The sequence below is a fragment of the Phoca vitulina genome, unplaced genomic scaffold (genome assembly GCF_004348235.1).
Source record: "Phoca vitulina isolate PV1807 unplaced genomic scaffold, GSC_HSeal_1.0 scaffold4, whole genome shotgun sequence".
In the NCBI taxonomy this organism is placed as follows: Eukaryota; Metazoa; Chordata; class Mammalia; order Carnivora; family Phocidae; genus Phoca; species Phoca vitulina.
Window position 1 is genome coordinate 41,328,590 of NW_022589707.1, and position 15,450 is coordinate 41,344,039.

Below are 15,450 nucleotides of genomic sequence, written 5' to 3' on the forward strand. Positions count from 1 at the left end.
CTCACTCCCGATGAATTCACCAGGATTGGGAGAAGTGGGGGTAGGGGTTATAACTAACCTCTGACCACTCACTCTGAGCATGAAGAAGAGTAAAGAAAAAAATGGTCCAAACCATTTGGAAATGTATCCTGGAGAAGGCCTCCAGGTCTTGCCCTCTTTTAAGACAGGAATCAGAGGCTGGGTGGGGATTATGCAGGGACCTGCGGGGAGGCTGGTGCCATCCTTAGGGAGTTGGGGTAGGAGAGCCTAACTGTCCTGCCTGAGCAGCAGGGAGGTGGGGGGGGGGGGGGGGAAGAGTTCTCAAGTGTGAGTTCCAAAATATCAGGAAGATAACTGCAGCATGGGATTCTGGAGACCCTAAGAGACAAAGTCCAGTCCCTCTATGACCATAACAATCCACTGAGGCCCTGAGCATCTATCTGGAAAGGGACAAAACTCACAAGAGTTATCCTTGCCTGCTTTAACCTCTTGGGAGTCATGGCCCCTTCACATATCTGGCAAACCTCTCCCTCAGAAAAATGCACAGAGGCATTGAAGTTAGCCTTCCATTTCTGAGATTCCTCTACCTGCTAGAGCTCCATCCCAACCCCCAAACCCCAGACACAATTGCCAGATCCCTTTGATAGGGGGTGTGGCTTTACCAGGGTGTTTTCCCTGTGGAGGCAGCTGCCTTCCTCAAACTGTCCTCCAGGATTTATTGGCCCAAGAGACAAAACCTGAGGGTATGGCCAGGCCTCACCACCCTGCATCTTGGCCTGAGCATATTCTTCAGATTCTGCACCTGCCTCCATTCAAAACCTATGCCCTGGAGGTGCATGCTGGGAGAGAGAATGGCGAGGCTGGGGCTTCTGTAAAAGGCACAGCTTGGTTTGGCCTAAGGATAAGGGGGGTGGCGGTGCAGGGAGTTGGCCAGTTATTATCCGGGAGTCCTGTACACCATGGGGAGGGACAGGACATGAGCAGGTTTTCAGTTTTTGTGTTTTTTAATAGATTTTGTCCAGGCACAAACCCTTTCCAAGCCCTGGACTGCCCAAAGGCCAGATGAGCCTGAAAGCCCTGCCCCTTCCCCAGTAGGGTGCTCCCCACTCTCACCCCTGTTCAGGAAGAGGGAACCAGCCTACTGCGGTCCGGTCAGGGTGGTCCAACCCCAACCGGGGGGAGCCGGGACCCCTATCTGGGTGGAGTCCTTACCCTCTTCTCCTACGACTCAACTAGCCCTAAATGGCCTTAAATGTTCCCTCCCGGGTGCAGGCTTCTTTCTGTGAGTGTTTCTGCGTGCTCACTGACCGTCTGTCTGTCTCTCCTGGTTCCCGGGCCAAGGAGCAGGCAGCACCCCATTCCTCTCTCACCACTGGGTCCAGGAGACGCGGTGGCGCCGGCCTGCAGACGGAGGAGTCGGTCTCCGGGTGTGGGGGTAGGAGAACCGCCCCCAGGCGAGGAAGTCCAACCGGTTGGGCGGGCTAAGCCTCGCCCTCCCGCGAAATGGAAAAACCCTTGTGAGAGGACTTCTGGGGACTGATTTTTATAGAGCCCTCTCCTGACCGGGACTGGTTCCATTCCTCCTACTGAGCTTCTCAGAGCCCCGATGGGGTACAGTTCCTCGCGTTACGCAGCGGCGAAACTGACTCTTAGAAAGGTCGAGGAACTTGCCCAGGGTCACACAGCTGGGGAGTGGCCGAGCTAGGATTTTAACCCAAGTCGTCCTGCAAAAGCCAGATTCTCTCTGCCGTTAGCACTGCGCGCCCAGGGCCGAGGACTACGTTCCCTAACAGCGCAGACAGACAACTGAGGTGCCTTGGGTGTAACTGAAAGACGCGGACAGGGGCCACCCTTCTCAGGTTGATGGGTGGCTGCGCCAGCGGCCCCAGCAGGAGCTGAGGGTCGGCCGGAGCCGCTCGGGCTGTTACCGTAAGTCTCAGAGGAGCGGGGCACAAGGTGGGGAAAGGTGGCTATAAACAGGAAGAGCCGGAGGGCGCCGCGGCGTGGAGGGACAGCGTTCCCGGCTCGGAAGCCGGGTCCTGAGTGAGGTGCGCACGCGCCCCCGGCAGGGAGTTTCGGAGGGTGAGGTACCGGCTCTTAGGAGCTCGTTGTAGTGAAGGGAGAGCGGGAGGGCTGTCGGCCCAGAGGACAGGGTGTCACTCGCCCAGGCTGGCTCGGGACGAATCCCCGTGCCTTCCGCTCCCCGACAAGGCCGTGCCAGGCGCGGCCTGGAGCCCCCTGAGAGTCCTTTCCGGCCTTGAAGCCGGCCGACCGCCCAGTCCAGTCCTCGCGGCCCCTTTCTGCGCCCTCCTCCCCTCCCTCCCCTTGCTGCGACGGTGACAAAGCGCAGCTCCCGAATTGCTGTCTTGGTGCGCCCCCCACTGCCGACCTCCAGAGGCGGAAGTTGCGGTGCGTCCCAGCATCCTCGCGGGCTCGGATCCCGCGGCTCTGCCAGGGAAAACGGCCCAAACCCTCCATCCCCTTGCCCCAGGGCAGCCTGACCTCGCCCTAAGCGCCCGCCTTCTGAGCTGGACCCCAGGAAGGGTGGGTGGCGGTTCGGCCGAGGCCTCTTAGGAACAGGTCATCAACCATGTGGGGGTGAAGAGTTGGAGGTAGCAAGGAGCTCTCTTAATACGCTACCATCCTTCCTCCTTTGGGAGGGGGCGTGGAACCCCGCCCCCAACCTGTTGAGGTTTGTAGAAAGCGGGTCGTGTGGGTGGGGGTGCCTTATAGATTCCCGTGGTCAGCCAGTATGATTAATCACGTCCCCAACACACGCGTCGACCCTATTTGTGGTGGGCACGAAGCTCAGGCATTGGGGAGCCTCTTGGACAACCCTGTCTCCACCGTCCTCAAACGCTTCTTTTTGGAGCCTCACTTAGTGCTGAGGTCCATTGATGAACAACATAGCAACTTTCCCCGTTCCCTTTGGCAGTGTTTCTTGAAGTGTGGTCTCTGTACCACCGGGGAACTTGTTAGAAATGTAAATTCTCAGGTCCCACTGCAGTCTTATTGAATTAGAACCTCTGGAGGGGAAACCAGCAGTCTGTTTCAACAAGCCCTCCGAGTGATTTTGGTGTACACTCCAGTTTAAGAACTGCTGCCCTATGGATTCCATCACCCTGGTTTCTGAGTTCCCACGATTCTCCACTACGCCTGGAATGTTTGCTTGCCTCTGGTACAGAACGTCATGCCTCTGTTTAGTCACTCTTATTCTTTCCATTTTATCGCCTCCATGTATCTCTTTGTGCACTAACTTATTGCCTAATGATGTCACTATCACTTAATGATGTCATTATCTAATTTAGCTCCTCACTCATCTTCTCATTCATCCACTGCCTAAGGACATGCCTCACTTGGTGGCAGATTAGAAACTGCTTTGTGACTGCAGCAGCTGGAGCAGAGTGGAAAACCTGCCCTACTCAGAGATTTCTCTCACAAAAGGGAGTTAGAGGCCCTGAGATGCGACTGGTTCGCTGGCTGCAGAGTGGAGAAGAGCAGCCCTCCATGTTTGGGTATGCATCCTGCTAGAGAACAGTTAAAATGGAATGAAGGGCCTTGGGAGTAACTGGGAATGAGGAAATCGAGGCACAGAAATAGATTTTCTATGGGCTCCCTCAAAGACTATGGGCAGGGACCCAAGGGACCCGGCACCAACTTGAGATATACAAGTATTTTTCTTTGCGGATATCTCAAGATCATGATTTAAGCATTTGTTGGTGGCTGGTTAAAAGCAAGCAGCCAAAAAGGCCTGAGATTTGTAGCTATAGATATAGATGTTTTCGCATTCAGTCGGACTTTCCTAGTATCAGACATATTCTGGGATGCTATTTAATAAGTTAAATTTATAGCTAATGTTATAAATTAGGCAGCATGAGGCCAACGTGCTACCAAAAGTAACCAATAAAGGTAGCTATAAATATCTTCTGTGTATGGAGTGCTATTCTGAAGGCTTTACATGCATTATATCACTTAATCCTTATAGCTCCATGAAGTAAGATGGAGAAACCAAGTCAAAGATGGGTTAAATGCTTACTCAAGATCACATGGCCTGTTAGCGGCAGAGGTGATATTTGAATCCCAGGAGTGTGAAGCCAGAGGCCAGGCTCCTACTTCCTGGATTCAGCCCCCTCCTGTGGAAGCTAGCAGGTCATGACCTGTAATCTCAAAGGATTGACTTAATTTCCCAATGTGACTAAACTAGTCACAGCCCTAGAATAATACTATTCTATTAATAAGAACTTAATCAGGCATTACTATCAGTAGTATTAATAATAATTAACAGTTGGTCTTTTCCTATGCAGGTAACATTTTCACAACCTCTGTCCATTTGATAAAACAGTCCCATGTAATAGGAAGAGCAGCTATTCATATAATCCCCATTTTACAGATGAGAAACCAGGACCCAGAGGGGTTAAGTGCCTCCCCCCAGATCACTCAGCTAACAAATGACAAAGCAAGGAACACTGTTACTCCTTTTGACATCTTTGTCTTTGTTTCTTATTTTTTCTTTCATCTCACTTCAGACACACATTCATGTATCATCATCTTAATCCTTGACATGTCTCCATTAGTTTTGGCTGCTCCAGAGGACTTCTCTGTCCAGCATTGGTTTGCTCCTCCCACAGTCCCTGATGAGGTCGAAGAGGCCAGGGTTGTTCTTTCCAGTTTCCAGTTGAGGAAGCCAAGATTTGGAGAGTTCAGAAGACTTGACCAAGTTCACAGAGCAACAATAAGGATCAAAGTCTCAGACTTTTCACGGGCAAGAGTGACTTTTGCAGAGAATCCTACAGAATGAATGAATGGTTCTTACTCCCTGTCCCATCCTTAAAGCCTGGCAGTACTGACAAAGGAAAGACTGACAGTTGTGGGAAAAGTACCAACAATTTATAAGTATTCAAATCATAATGTGCTATTAATGAAACTTTTTATTATAATGGACTTACAGTCATTTCATAACTTCCATTATTGGCAATATGTCAACTTTGGAATGTTTTCCTAATTATTCTAGAGTCAGCCTTACTGTTCTTGGAAAGAATTAGAAGAGGAAAGAAAGGTCACTGTTTTAAAAATAGGCCTGGAAAGGGCCAAAGGAACCCGGATCCAGGGTGTAACTCCGCCTTGGTCTTCGACCCTGAGGAAGGGGTCTGTATTTTCACAAACGGCAGCAGTCAGACCATGATTTTAATCTTAAATATGGCCCATCAGCACCTGAAGAACCAGATCACCTCCAAAAATGGATCAGTTTTCTTTCTATTCCTTCATCACCACCCTCATTTTTTCCCCAGTACAGGCAGTGGAAAAAGGAAAAGCTCATGTGATCAGGCTCTGAGGTAAGAACATGACAGGCACGCTTTCACTTATGTCTCACAACAATCCTCAGAGGGGAGCACGGAGCTCCTCACTTTATAGGCGAGGAAATTGAGGCATAAGGAGGTTAAGCAACTGAGGTCACACAGAGAGGGAATGAGAGCCAAAGGAAAACCCAGGCTTGTAAATATGCAGTTTAACTTCCAATAGCTATAAACCCACTTTCCCTATGGATGTAGATTCTGGGATCTTCTGATCCAGCAGAAAGGAGCAGCCAGGAGCTGGTCTGCAGTGGTGAGGCCTGGGTTTTGAGTCCAGGAGGGAGAGAAACAGATCTCAGGGACCTTTGGGAAGATACAGGATAATCTGCAGCTGCTACGAGAACAGAATTGATGGTGGAGGAGTGCTCTCAAATTTGCCCAGCCAAGATTTCTTGTAACTTCAAAGACAGTTGGTGACAAGGTAAGAGCATGTGCTTGGAAGCCAGACAGACCTGAGCTTGAACCCCAACTCTGGCACTTACTAGCCAGTGACCTTGAGCAGACCAAAGCTGCAAGATGTCAGATTTAAGATACAGCTGCCTGCCTCTTGGAGCTGTTCTGAAGATTTAATGAGATATGACATGGAAAAGGCCTAGCACATGAAACACCAGGGCGGCTCAGTCCATTAAGCAGCTGCCTTCGGCTCAGGTCATGATCCCAGGGTCCTGGGATCAAGCCCCACATCAGGCTCCCTGCTCATTGAGGAGTTTGCTTCTCCCTCTCCCTCTGCCTGCCACTCCCCCTGCTTGCTCTCTCTCTCTGTCAAATAAATAAGTAAAATCTTTTTTTAAAAAAAAGGAAAAGGCCTAGCACAGTGCCTGGCCTATGGTGAGTACTCAATGAATGCAAATTCCCTCTTGTCCCACGATGGCAATGCCCCTACTTCACCCAATATGTCTGTTATTCACCTTTCTCAATATTGTACCCTTGGTCAGTGAGCATCAGCAGTGAATGTAAAGTGAGGGGAAGTGGTGTCCAGGGAACCCATAATGTGTCTGTGCCCCCTCCCTACATGGTGACTAACATTTCCCAGAAATAAATAACTACATAGCACTCATGCATTTGTTGGAGTTCAACAAACATGGAGATGGTAGGTGCACAATGAAATAAAGAATTATCTGGCTTGCATCTTTGCAGTGGCCTCCAGGATCCTGTGTCCTTTCTGGAACTCCATCCACTGGGATCTAGGATAGTGAGAAGAAAATCAAGACATGCCTAGTGTGCTAATGGAATATTCCCTTTGTGGTACTTTAAAGGCATAGCCAGATGACCCGTCAATAGTAAAAAATGTAGTGGTAGTTTAGCATAATAGTTAAGTGCACAGACTCAAGTTAGATTGCTTGGGTTCTAATTCCAGCTCTGCCACTCACTCTGCTAGCTGTGTGATGTTGGATAAATTGCTCAACTTCTGTAAGCCTCAGTTTCCTCATCTGTAAAATGGGACCATAGGACAACAAAATGAGTTCATTCATATAAAGCGCTTAAAAGAGTATCTAGCACATACTAAGCCTCAATAAATGTTAGCTATTATTACTGTGGTGTGTTACTTCCCTGAATGTGAGCCTAAGGGAGCTCTGAGAGTTTGTGGAATGAAGGGAAGGTGAGTGAAGCGAGAACCCTGTGCCTGGAGCAAATATATCAGTGGTTGCAACCTATATTCAGGGTTTCAGGGTCAGCTCCACCACGAGTGGGCTTGGAAGAGTTACTTAACCTTCAGGAGCTCCTGTTTACTCCCGTGTACAGTGGGTGTGAATAATAGCTGCCTTACCTTCTTCACGTAGTTATTGCCTCAAATAGAGACTGATTTGCCTGTCATTTTAGCTTTTAATCTTTGAACTCATAAAGGTTTTCTACTACTCATTAAGGAGTACGCCCTCTGGGAGGAGCCACATGGTAAGCCATTACCTGCTCAGTCCTTAGCGACACACCAACACTTCACCAGTATCATAGGAATGGGGGAGAGGAAGGTGGGAGACAGGATTGAGGAAATAAGAGCAGGAGATGAGAAGACCTCCGAGACTTCTCCCCTCCTTCACATGCTTCACGGAGGAGCATCCTTACAGTAACGTCACCGGCTTAATGCCACAAATATTGTAAATTGCCAAATGAGAATGATTCCTGCCAGTCTCTTTTCTATTTTGAGGGAAGAGAGGAAGTTTTGGTGATGTGGGACTTTCTTCCATATCTATGGGACATGGATAGTATAAGCAATGAGAAAGAGGACACCATGGTGGGCAGTTTTTCATGGAACTTCGGGAGATGGAAGGAATATATTACAAAGATTTCTCCTTTCTCCAAAGAGCTGACTTAAAGGTACAGCAAATTTGGAAAGCAAAATTACTCAAATCCTTCTCACCAGCTTCTACTCCCAGTTTCTTGTCCCTATGCCCAGCAGAAGATTCTGATGTTACTAATCTTCCTGGTGAAGTTCCCAGAAACACCCAAAGGACACTTTAGTTTGACTGAATCAAAATAATATTTACTGCCATCCTACTGTGTGCCCTACACTGTGCTAGTCACTTGGTAACAGAGTTACTGTGACAGAAACAGCTGTCTTCCCTTCTTTCATGATGAAAGAACATCCAAACTTCAGCTGTCCACATGGCTTTCACGTCTAAAGAACATTCGGGGCGCCTGGGTGGCTGAGTCGGTTAAGCGTCTGTCTTTAGCTCGGGTCATGATCTTGGAGTCCTGGGATCAAGTCCCACATTAGGCTCCCTGCTCAGTGGGGAGTCTCCTTCTCCCTCTCCCTCTGCCTCTCCCCCCTGCTCCTTCTCTCCCTCTCTCACTCTCACTCTCTCTCTCAAATAAATAAAAATCTTTTTAAAAAGTAAAATAAAGACCACATTCCTCTGCCTCTCTTGCAACTAGGAGTAGCCTTAGGACTAAATTCAGCAGACCAAATATCAGCAGAAATGTCATATGGCAGCTTCTAGGCACTTTCCATAAAAAAACAGAAATATATAAGCCCATTGCACAGTCTTCTTTATTGTTCCTCTGTCCTGCTGCCTGGGGCTTGTGTCCTGACATCCTGGACCTATGTATGGCAGAGCAACAGGGTGGAAGAAGCCTGGCTGTCTGACATTATGGACCACCACATGAAAAGGACCAAAGGCCTACTAGAGAATGGGAATTGTAGGATTCATGTTTTCCAAATTAAAAAGATCAACAAAGAGGGGTGCCTGCCTAGGTCGGTTAAGCGTCTGCCTTCAGCTCAGATCATGATCCCAGGGTCCTGGGATCAAGCCCTAGTGGGGAGCCTACTTTTCCCTCTCCCTCTGCCCCCCTACCGCCCTCCCACTCATGCTCTCTCTCTGGCTCTATCTCAAATAAATAAATAAATAAATACTCTTTAAAAAGATCACAGAGAGGAGGGAAAGAAAGAGAGGCCTATAAGAAATGTAAATTTATAAGTTTTTCTGGGTGGTGATAAAGTGGTGTGTGTGTGGGGGGGTATTTTCCACTGACAAATTATATAACATCTTCGTAGAACTTCAATCTATACTAAACGTTTTTCCAGACAGGCCAAAGAAAAAGTTACTAAAGCACAACCAACGAACTAATTATTTTTATGTATACATTATACCACTTAAAAAATTATTTTGGTGCACCTGGGTGGCTCAGTTGGTGAAGTGTCTGCCTTCAGCTCAGGTCATGATCTTAGGGACCTGGGATCAAGCCCTGCATCGGGCTCCCTGCTTAGCAGGGAGTCTGCTTCCCCTCTCCCTCTACCCCTCCCCCCTGCTTGTGCTCTCCCTCTCTCTCCCTCAAAAAAATAAAAAATCTTTTTAAAAAAATTATTTTAGGGGCACCTGGGTGGCTCAGTCGTTAAGCGTCTGCCTTCGGCTCAGGTCATGATCCCGGGGTCCTGGGATCGAGCCCCGCATCGGGCTTCCTGCTCCGCGGAAAGCCTGCTTCTCCCTCTCCCACTCCCCCTGCTTGTGTTCCCTCTCTCACTGTGTCTCTCTCTGTCAAATAAATAAATAAAATCTTTAAAAAATAAATAAATAAATAAATAAAATAAAAAATTATTTTACCTGCAGAGTGATAACATCTAGGTGAGCTATTGTTGAAGGGTTGTGAAGAAGGCAAATGAGAAGTTCCTCTAGAGATAGAATGAAAATGAACAAGCCTTTCTCAGAAGACCAATTCAGAAAAACAGCCACCTCTTCTGTTTCTATTCTGTTCTCAATTTGCTGTGAGACTTTAAGTGAGCTATTAAACATCTTGGACCTTATTAAAATGGGGTGGTAATTTCATATAGAGCAGGTATTGTTAAGCCTTCTTGTTTTTCAATCCAAACTGAGCCCCTCTCTCTCTCACACACACACACACAAATGCAGCTTTTGTAAGCTGTTCACTTACTGCTAGGGGAGGCTATGTCTGAAGAGCTAATACTGTTATAGATAGATATTCCATATGCTAACTTAACATAAATGCTTCAAACTTTTATTTCCTTGATGGAGAAACATTAGGATCTCTGGCCTGTTTTACATGCCTTAGCCTTGGGTGGGAAATGCCCCTAAGTAAAATAAGAAGCCATTTCAGAAGTAGTTCTCCTTTCCCACACCACTTATTGTCTCTAACAACTCATTTTCCGTCCACCGGTGTTTCCCTGTACTGGTTTTACAGTAGGGAGTCTCCACCACTGTGGGCCCTCTGCAAGTCTAGCCAATTCTTTCTGGCTCCCCAGTGAAAAATGGAGGACAGAACTCAGAATTATGACAGGGCTGGCCATGTGATATGGCCGTTACTTTTCTGGTTTCCATCTACCCTGCAGGTGGCAAGTTTGAAGGTTTGGGGAAATTCCCTGATGGCTAGATGCACCAGTTTCCAATGGGATCACACTAGCACATTCAAGTATAATTGCTATGGTACCGGCCAGGTCTATTTTCAGGCTGTGCATAAGGATAAGAAACAGCTGCCCACAGATCTATAAAGTTTCTTACACAAGAACCCAGCACCTGAAAGCTGAAAGTAAGACACATGCCAGCCCTTAGGGATTCTCTCCATTCAGTAGGTGTAGATGGAGGCAAGGGAAATTTGGCTGGTCTGACCAATGACTACTAGGTCAAAAGCCCTAGATTCCAGGTCAGAGTCATGTGCAACATCTTTGGCCAATGGCTGTGCTGTATTGAGGCCCCAGGCAGCCAAGAAAATTGGCCAGTGGTCAGGAAAGTGGGCTCTATGCCCTTGCCATTGCCTGTCTGGGTGACCTTGGACAAGTCACTTTGCTCTTCTGTGAATAGAGTACCAATCCCAACTCTGCCACACACTGGGAGACCTTAGCCAATCACAGCATCGAGTATCAGAGGAAGCCAAAAGGATTTGTTTTCTAGCATGCCCCCATTATGGCAATCTGTGACTCCAGCCCGGATACACACTAATGCCTCTAGGAGCAGCCTGGTAGGAGCCATGAGAAAGACATCCTTGGCCATGTTAGCAAATTGAGAAGCCGGGATGGCACATTCTCAGCTCCAGAGCTGACTCTGTTGCCAGATATTTCATTTTCAAATGTTTTTATGTGTTGACAACTGTTTCGAATTGTTATAAAATTCTGTATTGGCCAATGACCCTAGGCCAGAAATGGCCTACTAGGCCCATTGCAGAATCTTCTGCAGTCCACTGACCCAAGGAAGAGTTGCACTAGGTGGGGACCCGGCAGGGAGGAGTGATGGATGCAGTATCCCCTACGTGGAGAACGCAGATAATTCTGGCCAAGGGTGGGCTGGCTGGTCTGACCCCCAAAGCGCTACCGCTCCTACCCCGGCCTCAGTTTCCCCAGCGCACCTGAAACGGTCTAGTTCAGCCTGGGTCTATTTTCCTCTACCCACAGGTGGGACCTATTCTCCACGCAAAGGTGGGCCTGCCGGTCGCAGGCAGAAAAGGAGTGTGTTGCACTCAGGCGTCGGCTGTGGGTCCCCAGCCTCCTGGGTACGGCCAAACCCGAGACGCGCGGGGATGCACGTTGCAAACACCGCTGCGGGCAGGTGCGGCCCCGGCGGCCCCGGCAGTTCCGGCCGCGCTCACCGCCAAGGCTGCCGAGAAAGCCCAGCGCGCGGGGCCGCCGGGCGGCGGGCGGGCAACTCGCGTCCCGCGCGCGGCGGCGGCGGCGGCGGCGGGGCCGGGAGCCTGAGCTGCAGCCGGTGAAGGTCCTGAAACGAACGGTACGTATTTGTTGGGAGGAAATTCGATCCTCCAGCCCTTTCCTGCCTGAGCTTAAAAGTGGATTCTCCATCTGCTGCGAAACCCTCGGGCTCTGGGCGGCTGTACCCTGGCCCCTGTGATTTGGGGGGAGCCCTGCAGACCCCCCCGATCCCCGGGGGCCCTTGTTCCACCTGCCCCTCTGCTCTGACACACACTGGCGCTCCCTGACGTTGGTGTTCTTTCAAAGCCCCGTCGTCTATTCCAGCCAAGCCCAAAGGAGGTGATGAGCTGTCAAGTTCAAATAAAGAAACCCATTTTCTATATAATTCAATTTGTCCAAAAGAACTTTGAAGACGGATGACAACATACAAGGACACTGTTACCCTCACGCTATTGGTGAGACATAAAAAATAAATTAAAAAAAAAAACAGATAAAACCTCCTTGGAGGCAGTTTTGACATTTATGAATTTACAGTTGTTATTTCGTTTGTCCCCAGAATGTCACTTTTTTGAAAATTTTCCTACACAGTGCATTCAAAAATATTTACTATGTCATTTTAGTGATAATGAAAAAGTGGAAATAACCCAACTGTTCATCAATATATAAATAAAATGGTTGAATAAAGTGAGTACACATATCAAGAAATACTGTATATAAAAGATTTGTGTTCACAGGCAAACAGATCTAAGCTTACATTAAATGAAAAAAGTGAGTTATAAAAGACAGAGGATATGGTAGGATTCTATATTCGTTAAAATGCCGAAAGAAATTGTAAGTAAATGTCTACAACTCACTGGGATATGATTAGTGACTTTCTATTTCATGGATGATTATACAAGAAATATATGTATATTTTATATGTACATACATCTGGAGAAATATATACCTGTTACATTGTTTATCTTTGGGGTGACCTGAGAGGAGGAAATGTGGAGCATTAACTTCCCACACTATGTATTTCTTCAAAGTTCGATTCCTTTTAAAATAAGCATGCAATGGGGCATCTGGGTGGCTCAGTCATTAAGCGTCTGCCTTCGGCTCAGGTCAGGATCCCAGGGTCCTAGGATTGAGCCCCGCATTGGGCTCCCTGCTCCCCGGGAAGCCTGCTTCTCCCTCTCCCACTCCCCCTGCTTGTGTTCCTTCTCTCGCTGTGTCTCTCTCTGTCAAATAAATAAATAAAATCTTGAAAAAAAATAAGCATGCATTAATTTTGTATTTCCCACACACCAAAAACTATAAGATTTTTAAAAACCATACCCCTTCCCATCCCAAGACTACCAGATTGTTATCACTTGTCCACTTCTCTCTGATCTTCCCATTACTATGTTAACGTTGCCTTCAACCTCCCCTCATCCCTGTACAGTATCCAAGAAACTCACATTCCTTTCATTTCAACTTACAAATTGCCTGTTTCATGTGTGCAAATAGTTTTTTAGATCCTTTAAACCAAAAGAATGAAAGAAGCGAGAATATTACTTCCACTTTGTCTATTCATACTACTCAAACAGAAAGATTAGGTGCAGTATTTTTTTTTTATTTTATTTTTGGCCCTTGAAAGCATTGCAGTTTTTAATCCATCACTTCCCATGTTTTGTGGATGTGGCACATATTTTCTCTCAATGCAGCCAACCGTGAGAGATCTTTAAAACACAGTTTTTGTTTCTATCTAATCCAGAAAGGCAGAAAGGTGTTATATTCTGTGGAGGAAATACCATTGAAAAGTTGAACAGGATTTCCAGGGATGGGAGTTGGAGTGGGAAAGGCACTCTTGGTTGAAGGAGGGACACTGTGAAAGAGACTAGGAGAGGGGAATGTGACTTGGACCATGGGCTGTGATTCTGGGATTGTTTAAATTAGCCTGAATGTTGCCTCAGAAACATGAGCTCAATTCATACTATGGGAAATAAGCATGGCCGCATTTCAAACACGCAGAAATGAAGGGCTTGTCTGGCATTTTAAAATATTCATATAGAAAAATGGCACCCAGCAGCAATAAAGTGAGTGGGTCCACTCCCACCAACATGTCTGATATGGTTCTTATTTACACACAAAACAACATCATATTTCCTTAAGCAAAGTCTCAGGATATTCCAGGATCACACACATAACTCAGTTTTGCTCAGACCCCTGATGTCACTCTCCTGCTTTTCATATGCATTAATAACATCATTGTAAAATGCAGGTGTTCTGGAACAAACTACCCAGGTTCCAATCCTGACTGCCATATACTAGCTTATGATTTTGGTTAAGTTATTTAACTCTTCTGTGCTTCAAGTTCATGCCCTCTGAAATGGAGATAATAACACTACTCATTTTATAAGATGTTATGCAATTTAAACAAGATGATGTATACAAAGCTTTTAGAACATTAAGCCCTTCAGAATACTAAGAATAAAGCTTTAGAATATAAAGCTTTTTATTTATTTATTTCAAAGATTTATTTATTTGAGAGAGGGAGAGTACATGAGCAGGGGGGAGGGGCAGAAGGAGAGAGAGACTCCCCACTGAGCAGGGAGCCCAGCTGGGCTGGATCTCAGGAGTCTGAGAGCATGACCTGAGCCAAAACCAAGAGTCCAATGTTCAACCGACTGACCCATCCAGGTGCCCCTATTTATTTATTTTTATTTTAAGTAGACTCCATGCCCAACATGGGGCTTGAACTCAGGACCCTGGGATCAAGAGTCACATGTTCAACTTACTGAGCCAGCCAGGGGCCCCAAGAATATAAAGTTTTTTAGAATATTAAAAGTTGAATCACAGCCACAATTACTACTTATTCTTGCCCCATTCTCCCCTCCTTAAGATACTGCCATCTCTACATTCTCTAAATTGTTTGAGTTCCATCCCTTATTTAATGGAGATTCTAAGAGTAGCTCCTCCCCTGCTGTCTGCCTTCTCTCTCCTATCCAGTGGGAGGCAAACGACTGTACCATAGTCTAAAGACACCTCATTGATGGGGCACCTGGGTGGCTCAGTCCTTAGGCGTCTGCCTTCAGGGTCCTGGAATGGAGCCCTTCATCTTCCTGCTCCGCGGGGAACCTGCTTCTCCCTCTCCCTCTCCGTTTCCCTCTCCCACTCCCCCTGCTTGTGTTCCCTCTCTCACTGTCTCTCTCTGTCAAATAAATAAATAAAATCTTTAAAAACAAAAACAAAAACAACACCTCATTGAAAACCTGGAGTCTGTTCTTCCTCTTCTTCTGTGATAGTTTCTGAGTTTTTAAAACAACTTTATTCACATATATTTTATATATCTAAGACTCACTTATTTCAAGTATACAATTCAATGATTTTTAGTTACTTGACACAGTGGTGCAATCATCAAAATAAATCAGTTTTTTAAAAAAATATGGAACATTTTATGAATTAGCATATCATCCTTCAGCAGGAGCCATGCTAACCTTCTCTGTATCATTCCAATTTTAGTATGTGCTGTTGAAACGGGCACAGAATAAATCAGTTTTAGATCCTTTTCATCTCCCCTACCTACCATAGGGTCCCTTATGCCCTTTTACAGCTAATCTCCCTTCCCACCTCCAGCTTCCAGCAAACACTAATCTCTTTCTGTTGTGATACATTTGCTTTTCTGGACATTTTAGATACATGGAATCATACAATAGGTGGTCTCTTCTGTCTAACTTCTTTTACTTAGCATAATTTTTTAGATTTATCCATGATACAACACATGTTAGTAGTTCAGTACTTTCTGTTTTATCACCTGTCAGATCAGAATGATTTCTGCCATGTCTATAAGAATTCAATTATAGAACAATATTGATAATATAGAACTCTGTCTGTCAAATAAATAAAATCTTCAAAAAAATATTGAAAGCTAACTATTATTTCACCTACGATGCCCTAAGCACTGGCTAAGTGCTTTATTTGCATCATAGAACTTAAACTTCACAACAGCCTATGTATGGGCTATCTAGGTAATACTATTATATCCATTTTTTAGTTGAAGACACTAAATTT

General features: G+C 46.4%; 1 non-coding gene across 1 annotated transcript; it reads right to left on the minus strand.

Moving 5' to 3' along the window:
* Window positions 1–14,818: 14,818 nt before the first annotated feature.
* Window positions 14,819–14,926, minus strand: LOC116631208. The gene has a single exon (XR_004299139.1). It is a non-coding gene; the product is annotated as a U6 spliceosomal RNA (small nuclear RNA).
* Window positions 14,927–15,450: the final 524 nt, after the last annotated feature.